Here is a 12,405-nt window from a genome sequence, read left to right as displayed (position 1 = left end):
AGAAAGCTGAGCGCCAAAGAATTGATGTTCTTGAACTGTGGTGTTGGAGAAGACTCTTGAGAGTCCCTTGGACTGCAAGGAGATCCAACCAGCCCATCCTAAAGGAAATCAGTTCTGAATATTCATTGGAAGGACTGATGCTAAAGCTGAAACTCCAATACTTTGGCCACCTGGTGCAAAGAACTAACTCATTTAAAAAGACCCTGATGCTGGCAAAGATTGAAGGTGGGAGGAAAAGGGGACAACAGAGGATGGGATGGTTGGATGGCATCCCCGACTAGATGAACATGAGTTTGAGCAAGCTCCGGGAGCTGGTGATGGACAGGGAGGCCTGGCATGCTGCAGTCCATGAGGTCGCAAAGTTGGACATGACTGGGCAACTTTCACTTTCACACATATTAAAAGAGTATACCTTGACAATTTTTTACATGTATAACTTGTAAAAATCATCACCACAATCAAGACAGGGACATGCCCACCCACCCCCACTAAAAATTTCCTGTGCCCCCGGGGACCCTGCAGCCCTCCCCTCCCCCCTCCCCGCCTGATAGAGATATTTCTCTTCAAATGGGGGTCCGATTATTCCAGGGTCGTTTGTGAAAACTTTCCTTTCACCGCTGAATGACCTGCGGACCTTGGCTGAAAGCCAGTTGCCCACATGCATGTGGGTCTACTTCCGGAAGCCGTGTCCGGGAGCACTGACCTCTCTGTCTTTGTGCCCACATCACACCGCCTCAGCTGCAGCAGCTTCATAGGCCTTGGCGCCAGGCCGCGTGCGTCCTCTCCCTCTGTTTCGGCGCTTCTAATTCCTCTACAATCCCATACGCATCTTAGGCTCGGCATTTCCTTCAGGCGATCCTGCCGGGATTTCCGACGGGAGTTGCACTGATGGTGTGGATCCGAAGGAGGAGACGTGGGATCTTGACCACACTGAGGCCCCTGGCCCAGAACATGGAGTGCGACTCTGTTCCCAGTTCTTTCGTTTCTCTCAGCAGTGTTCTGGGCTTTCAGAGAGCAGGCTTTGCACAGTGTCAGATCTGTCCCTAAACATCCCACATGTTGTGACGCTATTATAAGTGGTTTTCTTTAAATTTCAGCTTCCGACTGGCTGTTTCCAGGAGACGGAAAGGCGACTCACCTATGTTGGCTCGCAGCCTCCTGGGTGGAGCGACAGGGCTGGGCGGGCCCTGAGCCCAGTGGGTTCCAGCCACAGCCCCAGCCGAGTGGTCCTCCCGGGGCGCGCGCTGTCCTCCAGGAAGCAGAGGCTCTGCCTTCCGCAACCAGGGGTCTCCCTAGAAGCAGCAAGTGGTCTTCACGGGGCGGTGTTTCCAGTGGACACTCAGTGGGTGAGGACAAGTGCTGGGCGTAGAGTTCAAGCACACACTTGGGGGCTCCGGTCTGTGGCGACCCTGGGGGCTGGTCCAAGGTCCCGAGGAGGGGATTCAGGGATCAGGGAACTCTGGGGGGCAGAGAGCACGACCTGGGCATCCATGCCCCCTCCCGGTGGGTCATCCAGCCTGGCCCGTGTGTCCTACTCTGACCACATCCCAGGGGAACCCTGAGCTCTTCAGTCATGGGGACAGCAGCAACTTCAGCTCCTGCCAGCCGGGCAGCGGGGGAAGAGGGCACTCTCAGCAAAGGGTGGGCAAACAGGATTTCTCTCTCTTCCTCGCTCCTCAGGAGCGCAGTTTTGCTGGGGACAACTCAGAGGTCTGCTCTGGTGACTCAGGAGTCCCAGTGCTGTGACTGGGTTTGGGTCTGATAGGAAACAGCACCAGCTGCTCCGGGCCATCACCCCTTCCTGTCCAAATGCCTCTGCCAGGGTTGCCCCTGCGTCCCTGCCTGCCCCACCCCAACGCGGTCCTCCCCAGCGTCCTCCAGCCAGGCCAGCCTTTTCTTCTTATTTTTTAAAAATTTCTATTGGGGTTTATTTGATTTACAATGATGTGTTAGTTTCAGGCGAACGGCGAGGTGTACGAGTCACACATACACGTTGTCGTATAGTCGCTCAGTCGTGTCCGACTCTGCAAGCCCGTGGACTGTAGCCCTCCAGGCTCCTCTGCCCACGGGATTCTCCAGGCAAGAATACTGGAGGGGCTTGCCACTCCTTCCTCCAGGGGATCTTCCCACCAGGGATCAAACCCGGGTCTCCTGCGTTACCAGCAGATTCTTCGCCACTGAGCCCCCTGGGAAGCCCACATATATTAATACACGTATCCAGCCTTTTTTCAGATTCTTCTCCTTTGTAGGTCGTTATGGAGTACTGAGTAGGGTTCCCTGTGCCATGCCGCAGGTCCTTACCAGTTACCTATTCCTTATATAGTGGGCTTCCCTTGTGGTTCAGCTGGTAAAGAAACCGCCTGCAATGCGGGAGACCTGGGTTTGATTGGGAAGATCTCTTGAAGAAGGGAAAGGCTACCCACTCCAGTTTTCTGGTCTAGAGAATTCCATGGACTGTGTAGTCCATGGGGTCACAAGAAGCTGGACTCAACTGAGTGGCTTTCGTCTCATTTCATACAGCAATGTGTGTACAGGTCAGTCCTTTTCAATGCGCTCCCTCGGCTCTTCCTCTGCCAGCCTGGCGCGTGCACCCCTCGCCCAGCTCCGCTCCCTGGGCTGCTTCTGCCCTGGGCGAGCCAGCGGGTCACCCGCCCTGGGCATCACCCGCCCTCTGCACCCCGCTGCATCCTAAACCTAAACTCTGCCTCGGCCCAGGAGAGAGACCCCTGGCACAGCGCGCTGGTGCTCCAGAGGAGACCGGAGTGGGTAGATGGCAAACCAAGATGATGTGTGCAGTGGGGCGGCTGCCCAGCCTGGGAGCGGTGGGGTGGGGCTCAAGGGAGGGTCAGCGGATCGGCAAGGGCAGGGGGTAGCTGGGGGCTGTAAAGAGGAAAGAGGCTGGGTCCAAGGACAGGACCGCCAGGCGAGGCGTGCACAGGCTGAGGACGGGCGAGTCGAGGCGCGTCTGCACCCAAGTGGCCGGCAGCTGCTGTCTTGGTCCCCGTCGCTGGTGCGGCCCCACCGTTTTCACAGGTTTAATTAAGTCTCCTCGGGAGCTTGGACTTGTCAAGCGCTCTTCAGGATGACCTGGCAGGTTTTCCCAGTGGACGCCTCCTGATTAAAAGGAAAGTTGAAAATCTTCACACCTTCTGCTTCACTGTAATGAGGACTGAGCCCTGGAACCAGTTCAGCCTCTCGTCAAACAGCCTTTCCCAGGCGGCAGGTCGGGGGCTCAAGGGTGGGGATGATGAGGTCTCCGTGCCAGCAAGACAGGGGACCTCGTCTGTCTCCCTCAAGGCAGAGGTGTCTCTGGGACCCTGGGGTTCATGGCTGGGAAGCAGCAGCTCCATGAGGCTGCTAGGAAGGCAGTTTTGGGGTGGCCCCCAATAGCTCCACCCCATTAGCCTGGGGTCATTCCTGCCCTGAGTGATGAGGGCCCGTGAGTTGCTTCTAAATGAGAAAGGATGGTGCAAGGAATGGGACGGCCCTTCCAAGATGAAGTGAGGACTCCGGCTCCTGTCCTCCCCATGGAGCACCAATGCTGATTTTCTAGGGAAGCTGCCTGCCCTGTGGTGAGCTGTCCAGCGGGGGGACGGACGGACAGTCGGCCAGGACCTGTGTTTGGGCAGTGACCACCTGAGTGAGCCTGAATGTGGACCACATCCAGCGGAGCCTTCGGGGAGACCACGTCCCTGCCAACAGGGCTCGACTGCAGCCTCAGGAGCCATCCCAAGCCAGAGGCGCCCACTGAGCCAGGGTCCTGGCCACAGGACAAGCTGGTGGTGCTTAGTGTTAAGTCGCTAGGTTTGGGGCTGCGAGTACTGCAGTAGATAAGCAGATCCTGTGGCCTTGGGATGGAGGCGCCTGTCAGGGAGCCCTTCCCCAGCTCCTGGGTGCTTCTGCCTCTAACAACTGAAGCTGAGTTGCCGAACAGATACCCCAGGGCTATGAGAAGCCCAAGGGCAGAGTCCACACCCAGGGAGGGCCGCCAGGGGCAGGAGCTCAGGGGTGGCCAGGGGGAGCATAACCAGGACCCCAGGCAGCGATGGGGCTGCCGCAGGAGGCCACGCCCTTGCTCCTCCTTCCCCACGGTGGTGGCTTAGGTGGATGGGTCAGCATCTTGCTCAGAAGCCTCGTCTGAATCTGGGGTCTGTTTCCGGGAAGCTGGGGGCTGATGGGGGGCGTGGGGAGGCAGAGGAGGCGGGTCTGGGGCACACTAGCAGGAGCACCTGCTCTGTGAGCGGACGCGGCACCCCTGGGTCTCGGGACCCGGATGAAGGTGCAGGGTGCTGGCCATTCCTGGCCCAGGACACAGGAACACCCTCTGGGGCTCCAAGCAGCTGCAGCCAAGGGAAACGGTGGTTCCAGGGGGTCACAGTGAGGACTCCACGACCCGGGTCCATCCGGCTGGTAGCCTGCACCTGGGAAGCACTGCTCGCCTGCCTTAGAGCCGGGGGTGTAGACACGGCCGGGCCAGGAGGACCCAGTGCCCTGCTTGCTGCTCAGACATCCTGCCAAACACTGCCAGTTCCACCATGGTGGGGGCCGGGCACCTGTCCACCCTGCACCCTTCTCCCTGGGAACCTTGGCCCGGCCATCAGCAGCAGGGGGAGTTAACCCAAGCAAAGCCCACTCTGAGCCCAGCCCAGCTCGTCCTTCCCGCCCTACCTCAAGCCCAGAGGAACCACGGGTTGGAGCTGTGAGCAGGGCACCCGGCCCTGGGATGGGGGTGGGCAAGTGGGAACGTCAGAGCCACCCGGCTGGGGGCGGGGGGCGTACTCACAGGGCCCAAAAGGAAGCTGGGGAGGGGGCCGCCTTTTCTTCTCTCAGTCTGCGGCACAGAGCGCCTGGTGGCAGGTCTCCTGTACCTTTTGGTTCACCCCACAGGGCTAGGAATGGGCAAGGGGCTCTGCTGTGAGTGGGCCACACTCTGCTGTGAGTGGGGAGGGGCCTTAGTCTCAGCTGGCCATCCAACCTGACCTCCACACCGCCCCTCCCCCAGAATGGTCCAGAATCCCGGTGGGATCACGTCCCTCCCCTGCTAACAGCCCCCCAAGGCCGCCCACCGCCCACAGAAGAGTGGCCATCTGCCACATGAAAGGGCTGGACTAACCCCTGCTGTGCGTGATGGAGCAAGCGATTCCTAGGAATAACCTTGGGGAGAAATCCTGGGACAGACATGGAAAAGTTTGGAACAACTTCAGTTCAGTTCAGTCGCTCAGTCATGTTCAACTCTTTGCGACCCCATGGACCACAGCACGCCAGGCCTCCCTGTCCATCACCAACTCCTGGAGTTCACTCAGACTCATGTCCATTGAGTCAGTGATGCCATCCAGCCATCTCATCCTCGGTCATCCCCTTTTCCTCCTGCCCCCAATCCCTCCCAGCATCAGAGTCTTTTCCAATGAGTCAACTCTTCGCATGAGGTGGCCAAAGTACTGGAGTTTCAGCTTTAGCATCATTCCTTCCAAAGAACACCCAGGGCTAATCTCCTTCAGAATGGACTGGTTGGATCTCCTTGCAGTCCAAGGGTCTCTCAAGAGTCTTCTCCAACACCACAGTTCAAAAGCATCAATTCTTCGGCACTCAGCCTCCTTCGCAGTCCAACTCAAATCCATACATGACTACTGGAAAAACCATAGCCTTGACTAGACAGACCTTTGTTGGCAAAGTAATGTCTCTGCTTTTGAATATGCTATCTAGGTTGCTCATAACTTTTCTTCCAAGGAGTAAGCATCTTTTAGTTTCATGGCTGCAATCACCATCTGCAGTGATTTTGGAGCCCCCAAAAATAAAGTCTGACACTGTTTCTACTGTTTCCCCATCTATTTCCCATGAAGTGATGGGACCGGATGCCCTGGTCTTAGTTATCTGAATGTTGAGTTTTAAGCCAACTTTTCCACTCTCCTCTTTCACTTTCATCAAGAGGCTCTTTAGTTCCTCTTCACTTTCTGCCATAAGGGTGGTGTCATCTGCATATCTGAGGTTATTGATATTTCTCCCGACAATCTTGATTCCAGCTTGTGTTTCTTTCAGTCCAGCGTTTCTCATGATGTACTCTGCATATAAGTTAAATAAGCAGAGTGACAATATACAGCCTTGACGTACTCCTTTTCCTATTTGGGACCAGTCTGTTGTTCCATGTCCAGTTCTAACTGTTGCTTCCTGACCTGCATACAGATTTCTCAAGAGGCAGGTCAGGTGGTCTGGTATTCCCATCTAAAATCTTTAATCCAATTTTCTGCTAATGGGTGGGGCTGTGTTGCCTTCCTGTAGTTTGGCCTGAGGCAGTCCAGTCCTGGAGTTCGAAGTCTCTATGGCAGGGCTACAGGCTCTCAGCTCAGTTCAGTTCAGTCATATCCGACTCTTTGAGACCCCATGGACCAAAGTACGCCAGGCCTCCTTGCCCATCACCAACTCCTGAAGTTTACCCAAACTCATGTCAATTGAGTCAGTGATGCCATCCAACCATCTTATCCTCTGTTGTCCCCTTCTCCTCCAGCCTCCAATCTTTTCCAGCATCAGGGTCTTTTCCAATGAGTCAGCTCTTCACATCAGGTGGCCAAAGTATTGGAGTTTCAGTTTCAACATCAGTCCTTCCAGTGAATATTCAGGAGTGATTTCCCTTAGGATGGACTGGCTGGATCTCCTTGCAGTCCAAGGGACTCTCAAGAGTCTTCTCCAACACCACAGTTCAAAAGCATCAATTCTTTGGTGCTCAGCTTTCTTCACAGTCCAACTCTCACATCCATACATGACTACTAGAAAAACCATAGCCTTGACTAGATGGACCTTTGTTGGCAAAATAATGTCTCTGCTTTTCAATATGCTATCTAGGTTGGTCATAGATTTCCTGCCAAGGAGTAAGTGTCTTTTAATTTCATGGCTGCAATCACTATCTGCAGTGATTTTGGAGCCCCCCAAAATAAAGTCTGACACTGTTTCCACTGTTTCCCCATCTATTCGCCATGAAGTGATGGGACCGGATGCCCTGGTCTTAGTTTTCTGAATGTTGAGCTTTAAGCCAACTTTTTCACTCTCCTCTTTCACTTTCATCAAGAGGCTCTTTAGTCTTTCTTCACTTTCTGCCATAAGGGTGGTGTCATCTGCATATCTGAGGTTATTGATATTTCTCCCGGCAATCTTGGTTCCAGCTGTGATTCATCCAGCCCAGCATTTCTCATGATGTACTCTGCATATAAGTTAAATAAGCAGGGTGACAATATACAGCCTTGATGTACTCCTTTTCCTATTTGGGACCAGTCTGTTGTTCCATGTCCAGTTCTCACTGTTGCTTCCTGGCCTGCATACAGGTTTCTCAAGAGGCAGGTCAGGTGGTCTAGTATTCCCATCTCTTTCAGAATTTTCCACAGTTTATTGTGATCCACACAGTCAAAGGCTTTGGCATAGTCAATAAAGCAGAAGTAGGTATTTTTCTGGAACACTCCTGCTTTCTCAATGACCCAGCAGATGTTTGCAATTTGATCTCTGGTTCCTCTGCCTTTTCTAAAACCAGCTTGAACATCTGGAAGTTCACGGTTCACAAATTGCTGAAGCCTGGCTTGGAGAATTTTGAGCATTACTTTACTAGCATGTGAGATGCGTGCACTTGTACAATAGTTTGAGCATTCCTTGCCAGTGCCTTTCTTTGGGATTGGAATGAAAACTGACCTTTTCCAGTCCTGTGGCCACTGCTGAGTTTTCCAAATTTGCTGGCATATTGAGTGCAGCACTTTCACAGCATCATCTTTTAGGATTTGAAACAGCTCAACCGAAGTTCCTTCACCTCCACTAGCTTTGTTCATAGTGATGCTTCCTAAGGCCCATACAGGCTCTACGGCAGGGCTCATAGCAAGTTCCTCCAAGAGGACTTATGCCAACATGCCATGCCTCCCAGCCTGTGCCCCTGACCCCGCAGCCAATGTTTTGGCCACCTGATGGTAAGAGTCGACTCATCAGAAAAGACCCTGATGCTGGGAAAGATTGAGGTCAGGAGAAGGGGATGATAGAGGATGAGATGGCTGGATGGCACCATCTACTCAATGGACACAGGTTTGATCAAGCTGCGGGAGACAGTGAAGCGCAGGGAAGCCTGGCGTGCTGCGATCCGTGGGTCACAAGGAGTCAGATATGACTGAGTGACTGAACAACAGCAGCAAGATTCTACAATTATCTCAGTGAAGCTTCACACGGTCTTCAAAGCAATGTTGTGAATTATAAATAAGCTTATTTATAATTACTATTTTAACACAATAATTACTTTTTCAGGAAGAGGCATGAGGAGCAACCAGCTCCAGCAGATGTTCAGTTCAGTTCAGTCACTCAGTCATGTCTGACTCTCTGCGACCCCATGGACTGCAGCACGCCCGGCCTCCCTGTCCATCACCACCTCCTGGAGCTTGCTCAAAGTCAGGTCCATCGAGGCAGATGTTAGAGCATTATAATAGTGCAGTAAGGAGCCTTGTGTGAAACTGGCATGGAAGTGACATTCTAGGGCAACGGGACAGAACAGATGATCCAGAAACCAAACCTGGTACCCAGGAAACTCGATCTCTGACGCAGAAGCTGCCCTAAATCAACAAGGAGGAGAGATTTGGTCAATAAATGATGCTATAATAAAAGGTACTGAAATAAACAGTTACTTACTTGGAGCAAAAGTGGAAATTTTACTTTTCACCTCATGGGGTTTCGCAGGGAAGAAAGCAGCAGAATGAAATGCAGTAAATCTAGGCACTGAGGGAGCTGAAAGGGAGATCTTGTTTGGGATGCTGCCTCTGAATCTGGCCCAGCCTGGGAGGGTGGGGGGTAGGAGGGAGTACTGTGGGACAAGGAGAAAGACAGACCTTTCATATAGCTCCCCATATCTGTGACAGTAGACCAAGTTTAACACAAATGCATTTCCAGCTTGTAGTGTTAAGCGAAGGCCTGAGGGCCATGCCTGAAGAAAATATGACATTGAAAAGAAACACTCCTTTTTAATCTGATTTGGTTTAGTTGCTAAGTGGTGTCTGACTCTTGCAGTCCCATGGACCGCAGCCCTCCAGGCTCCTCTGTCCATAGGATTCTCCAGGCAAGAATACTGGAGCACATTGCCGTTTCCTACTCCAGAGGATCTTCCCAACCCAGGGATTGAATCCGGGTCTCCTGCTTGGCAGGCAGATTCTTTACCAACGGAGCCATCAGGGAAGCTCTTTTTAATACGCAAGTACTCTCAAATCAACGTGCAAGGCAAGAGGTTTCGCAAGAAGCTGTGAGCCTGGTATATTTGGATTTTTCACATTAGGCGGGTGACTCTCCTATAAGGAGATACCCCACATGATCCAGATAAACTGGTCACCAGCTCATCTCTCCGGGCGGGTATTTGCCATGAGCATCTTGGTTCCCGTGAGCTCACTGTGTTAGAACAACCCCTAAGAAAGAGAGTAAAATGATGATATAAACATGTGCTGCCCTGATCCCCAGGTGATCACCACTGATTTGGGGGTGTGTTTACCCAGGCTCCCACTCCCACCCCTCAGTAAACCGGGTGCTCCATCCTTATAATCCCCTACTCTGCATTTTGCTCCATGGCTGCGTTTCTCCTCTCAGGATGTGCTCTGAGCAACCCCCAAGTCTCACTGCTCGCGCGTCATGCCCCCTAGGGCATTCGGTGCCCTTGTGTGGTTGTACCATAGCTTCCCTCATCCCTCAGGTACCTCTTTCCAAGCTTTTATCGTTGTGGACAGTGTTACAGGTCTTTGACTACTGGTCTGCTCGATTCCTTTTCATGGTTTTCTAAGGACAAAGTGAAAGTGTGAGTCGCTCAGTCGTGTCCGACTCTCTGCGGCCCAGTAGACTATTGCCCCCCAGGCTCCCCTGTCCATGGGATTCTCCAGGCAAGAATACTGGAGTGGGTTGCCATTTCCTTCTCCAGGGGATCTTTCAAACCCATGTCTCTTGAACTGGCAGGTGGATTCTTTACCACTGAGCCATCAGGGAAGCCCCCTGCACACGTGCATGGAAGTGTTAGTCTCTCTGTCGTGTCTCTTTGTGACACCATGGACTGTAGCCTCTGTCCATGGGACTCTCCAGGCAAGAATACTGGAGTGGGGTGCCGTTCCCTTCTCCAGGGGGATCTTCTTAACCCAGGGATTGAACCCGGGTCTCCTGCATTGTCTGCGGATTCTTTACCCCCAAGCAGCCTGGGAGCCCTTTCTAAAGACAAACGCCTGCGGAAACCCGTTTGCCCACCCCCACAGGTGGCCCTGCGTGTGCTCCCGTCCTCACTCCTGGGCAGCAGGACCAGCCTCCGGCCGGCCCACCAGGGCGACGGATACAGAGCCACACCTGCCTTGTCCTAAAAGTGACGCGCCCCACTCTCACTGGTCCTGTTATATTTCCACCGTCCCACTACTTCTCAGAGGTCTTTCTGGAGAGCTAACGTTTCCTGGTGGATCTGAAAGAGTTCTCTTTCCACGACGGCTCCAGAGGAGGCCCCTCGTGTCTGCCGCCCCAACGTGACCCATGCTGACTGCCGTGGGCGACGCTTCGCAGGAGGTGAGGGCTCAGGAGCTGGGGCTCTGACTCCCGCCTGGACGCTGCTGCCCAGCCGCCTGCGTAAGGCTCCGTGTCACGCAGGGGCAGCTGCTAACCTTTAAGACCTGTGTTTTGGTTATTCTATGTGATACACAGAATATATCATACATGTATATTTCACATAGAACATGTGAATTAATCACATTTCACTAGAATGTGATTTCATTCTAGTGAAAACAACAAGATCTATGGAGGTTTTCTAAGAAATGTTAACCAGAGATATTGGGTGAGTCTTTGAAATGGGGCCTAAGAACTTCTGATCCATGGATATAATATAATGTCAAATCAATCACCCCACCCTCTGCCCTCCTATGAGCCCTCACCCAGCCCCCAAAATCAGGGTGTTTGGTGGTGGGATGGACGGGGGGCCTGGGACCACCGCTCTCCTATTTGGGGTCACCCTGTGTTTCTAAGATGATGGTGTCCTGGGTGGGCACTCACTCATCCAGCTGACAACTGCGCACCACCGACTGTTAGGACAGAGTCAGGGGCAAGGCCAGGGATGGCTGTCAGCGGACAGAGGGGACAGAGTCAGGGGCAAGGCCAGGGATGGCTGTCAGTGGACAGAGGGGACAGAGTGGGGGAGGCCTGGGTGGTTCTTAGTGCACAGAGGGAAGAGAGCAGAGTTCAGGCCAGGGACGGTCGGTAGCGGTTCCCCAGCAGCTGCAGGGGAAAGATGGACATCAGAGCGCCCATCAAGTGACCAAGGAGCACTCTTCAAGGCAGCGACTTCCAAGCTGAGAGCTGGAGTCAGGCGAAGGCGCGGGATGGCGGAGCTGAGGAAGGGGCTTCTGGAGGAGGAGGCCCCTCACCTGCCTGCCTGTCCGCCCTCACGCGGGCCCATCCTCATGGGGGGCGGGGTCCTCACCGGGGCGTGTCCTCATAGGGGCGTGTCCTCATAGGGGCGTGTCCTCACGGGGCGTGTCCTCACGGGGCGTGTCCTCATGGGGTGTGTCCTCGCCGGGGCATGTCCTCATGGGGCGTGTCCTCACTGGGGCGTGTCCTCACTGGGGCGTGTCCTCATATGGGCGTGTCCTCATATGGGCGTGTCCTCACGGGGCGTGTTCTCACGGGGCGTGTCCTCATGGGGCGTGTCCTCACCGGGGCGTGTCCTCATATGGGCGTGTCCTCACGGGGCGTGTCCTCACGGGGCGTGTCCTCACGGGGCGTGTCCTCATGGGGCGTGTCCTCACGGGGGCGTGTCCTCACGGGGGCGTGTCCTCACGGGGGCGTGTCCTCACGGGGGCGTGTCCTCACGGGGGCGTGTCCTCACGGGGGCGTGTCCTCACGGGGGCGTGTCCTCACGGGGGCGTGTCCTCACGGGGGCGTGTCCTCACGGGGGCGTGTCCTCACGGGGGCGTGTCCTCACGGGGGCGTGTCCTCACGGTGTCTCCGCAGCCCAGGGGGGGGACTCTGGCCCTCAGGGACGGCAGCCTCCTCCCTGCCTCTTTGCTCGCCTGCTTCCTGTTTTCCTTCTTCTCTGTCTTGTCTCGCAAGGTGAGCATCCGTCTGTGGGCAGCCCCTGTCAGGGTCACCCAAGGTACCGAGGTCCCCTCTGCCCCACAGCCCTATGTCGGCCGTGTAAATCCCAGTCATTCAGTAAGCTGATTGTGGCTGAAAGGGTTGTATTAATATCTAAGATTCTTAACTGTGGTAAAATACACTCTCTTGGCCTGCCCTGGCTTCTGTAACAGAACAGCACAGCCTGCGGGCTTATAAACAACAGCACTTGTCACAGCTCTGAGGCTGAGCGTCCAAGATGAAGACAGAAGTCTCCCTGGTCTGGCGAGGACCCACTTCCTGGTCACTGGATGGGTGGCCGTCCCTCCC

Source organism: Ovis canadensis, chromosome 1 (assembly GCF_042477335.2).
Source record: "Ovis canadensis isolate MfBH-ARS-UI-01 breed Bighorn chromosome 1, ARS-UI_OviCan_v2, whole genome shotgun sequence".
In the NCBI taxonomy this organism is placed as follows: Eukaryota; Metazoa; Chordata; class Mammalia; order Artiodactyla; family Bovidae; genus Ovis; species Ovis canadensis.
The sequence above is the reverse complement of the archived record's forward strand: the minus strand, read 5'-3'. Positions refer to the sequence as shown.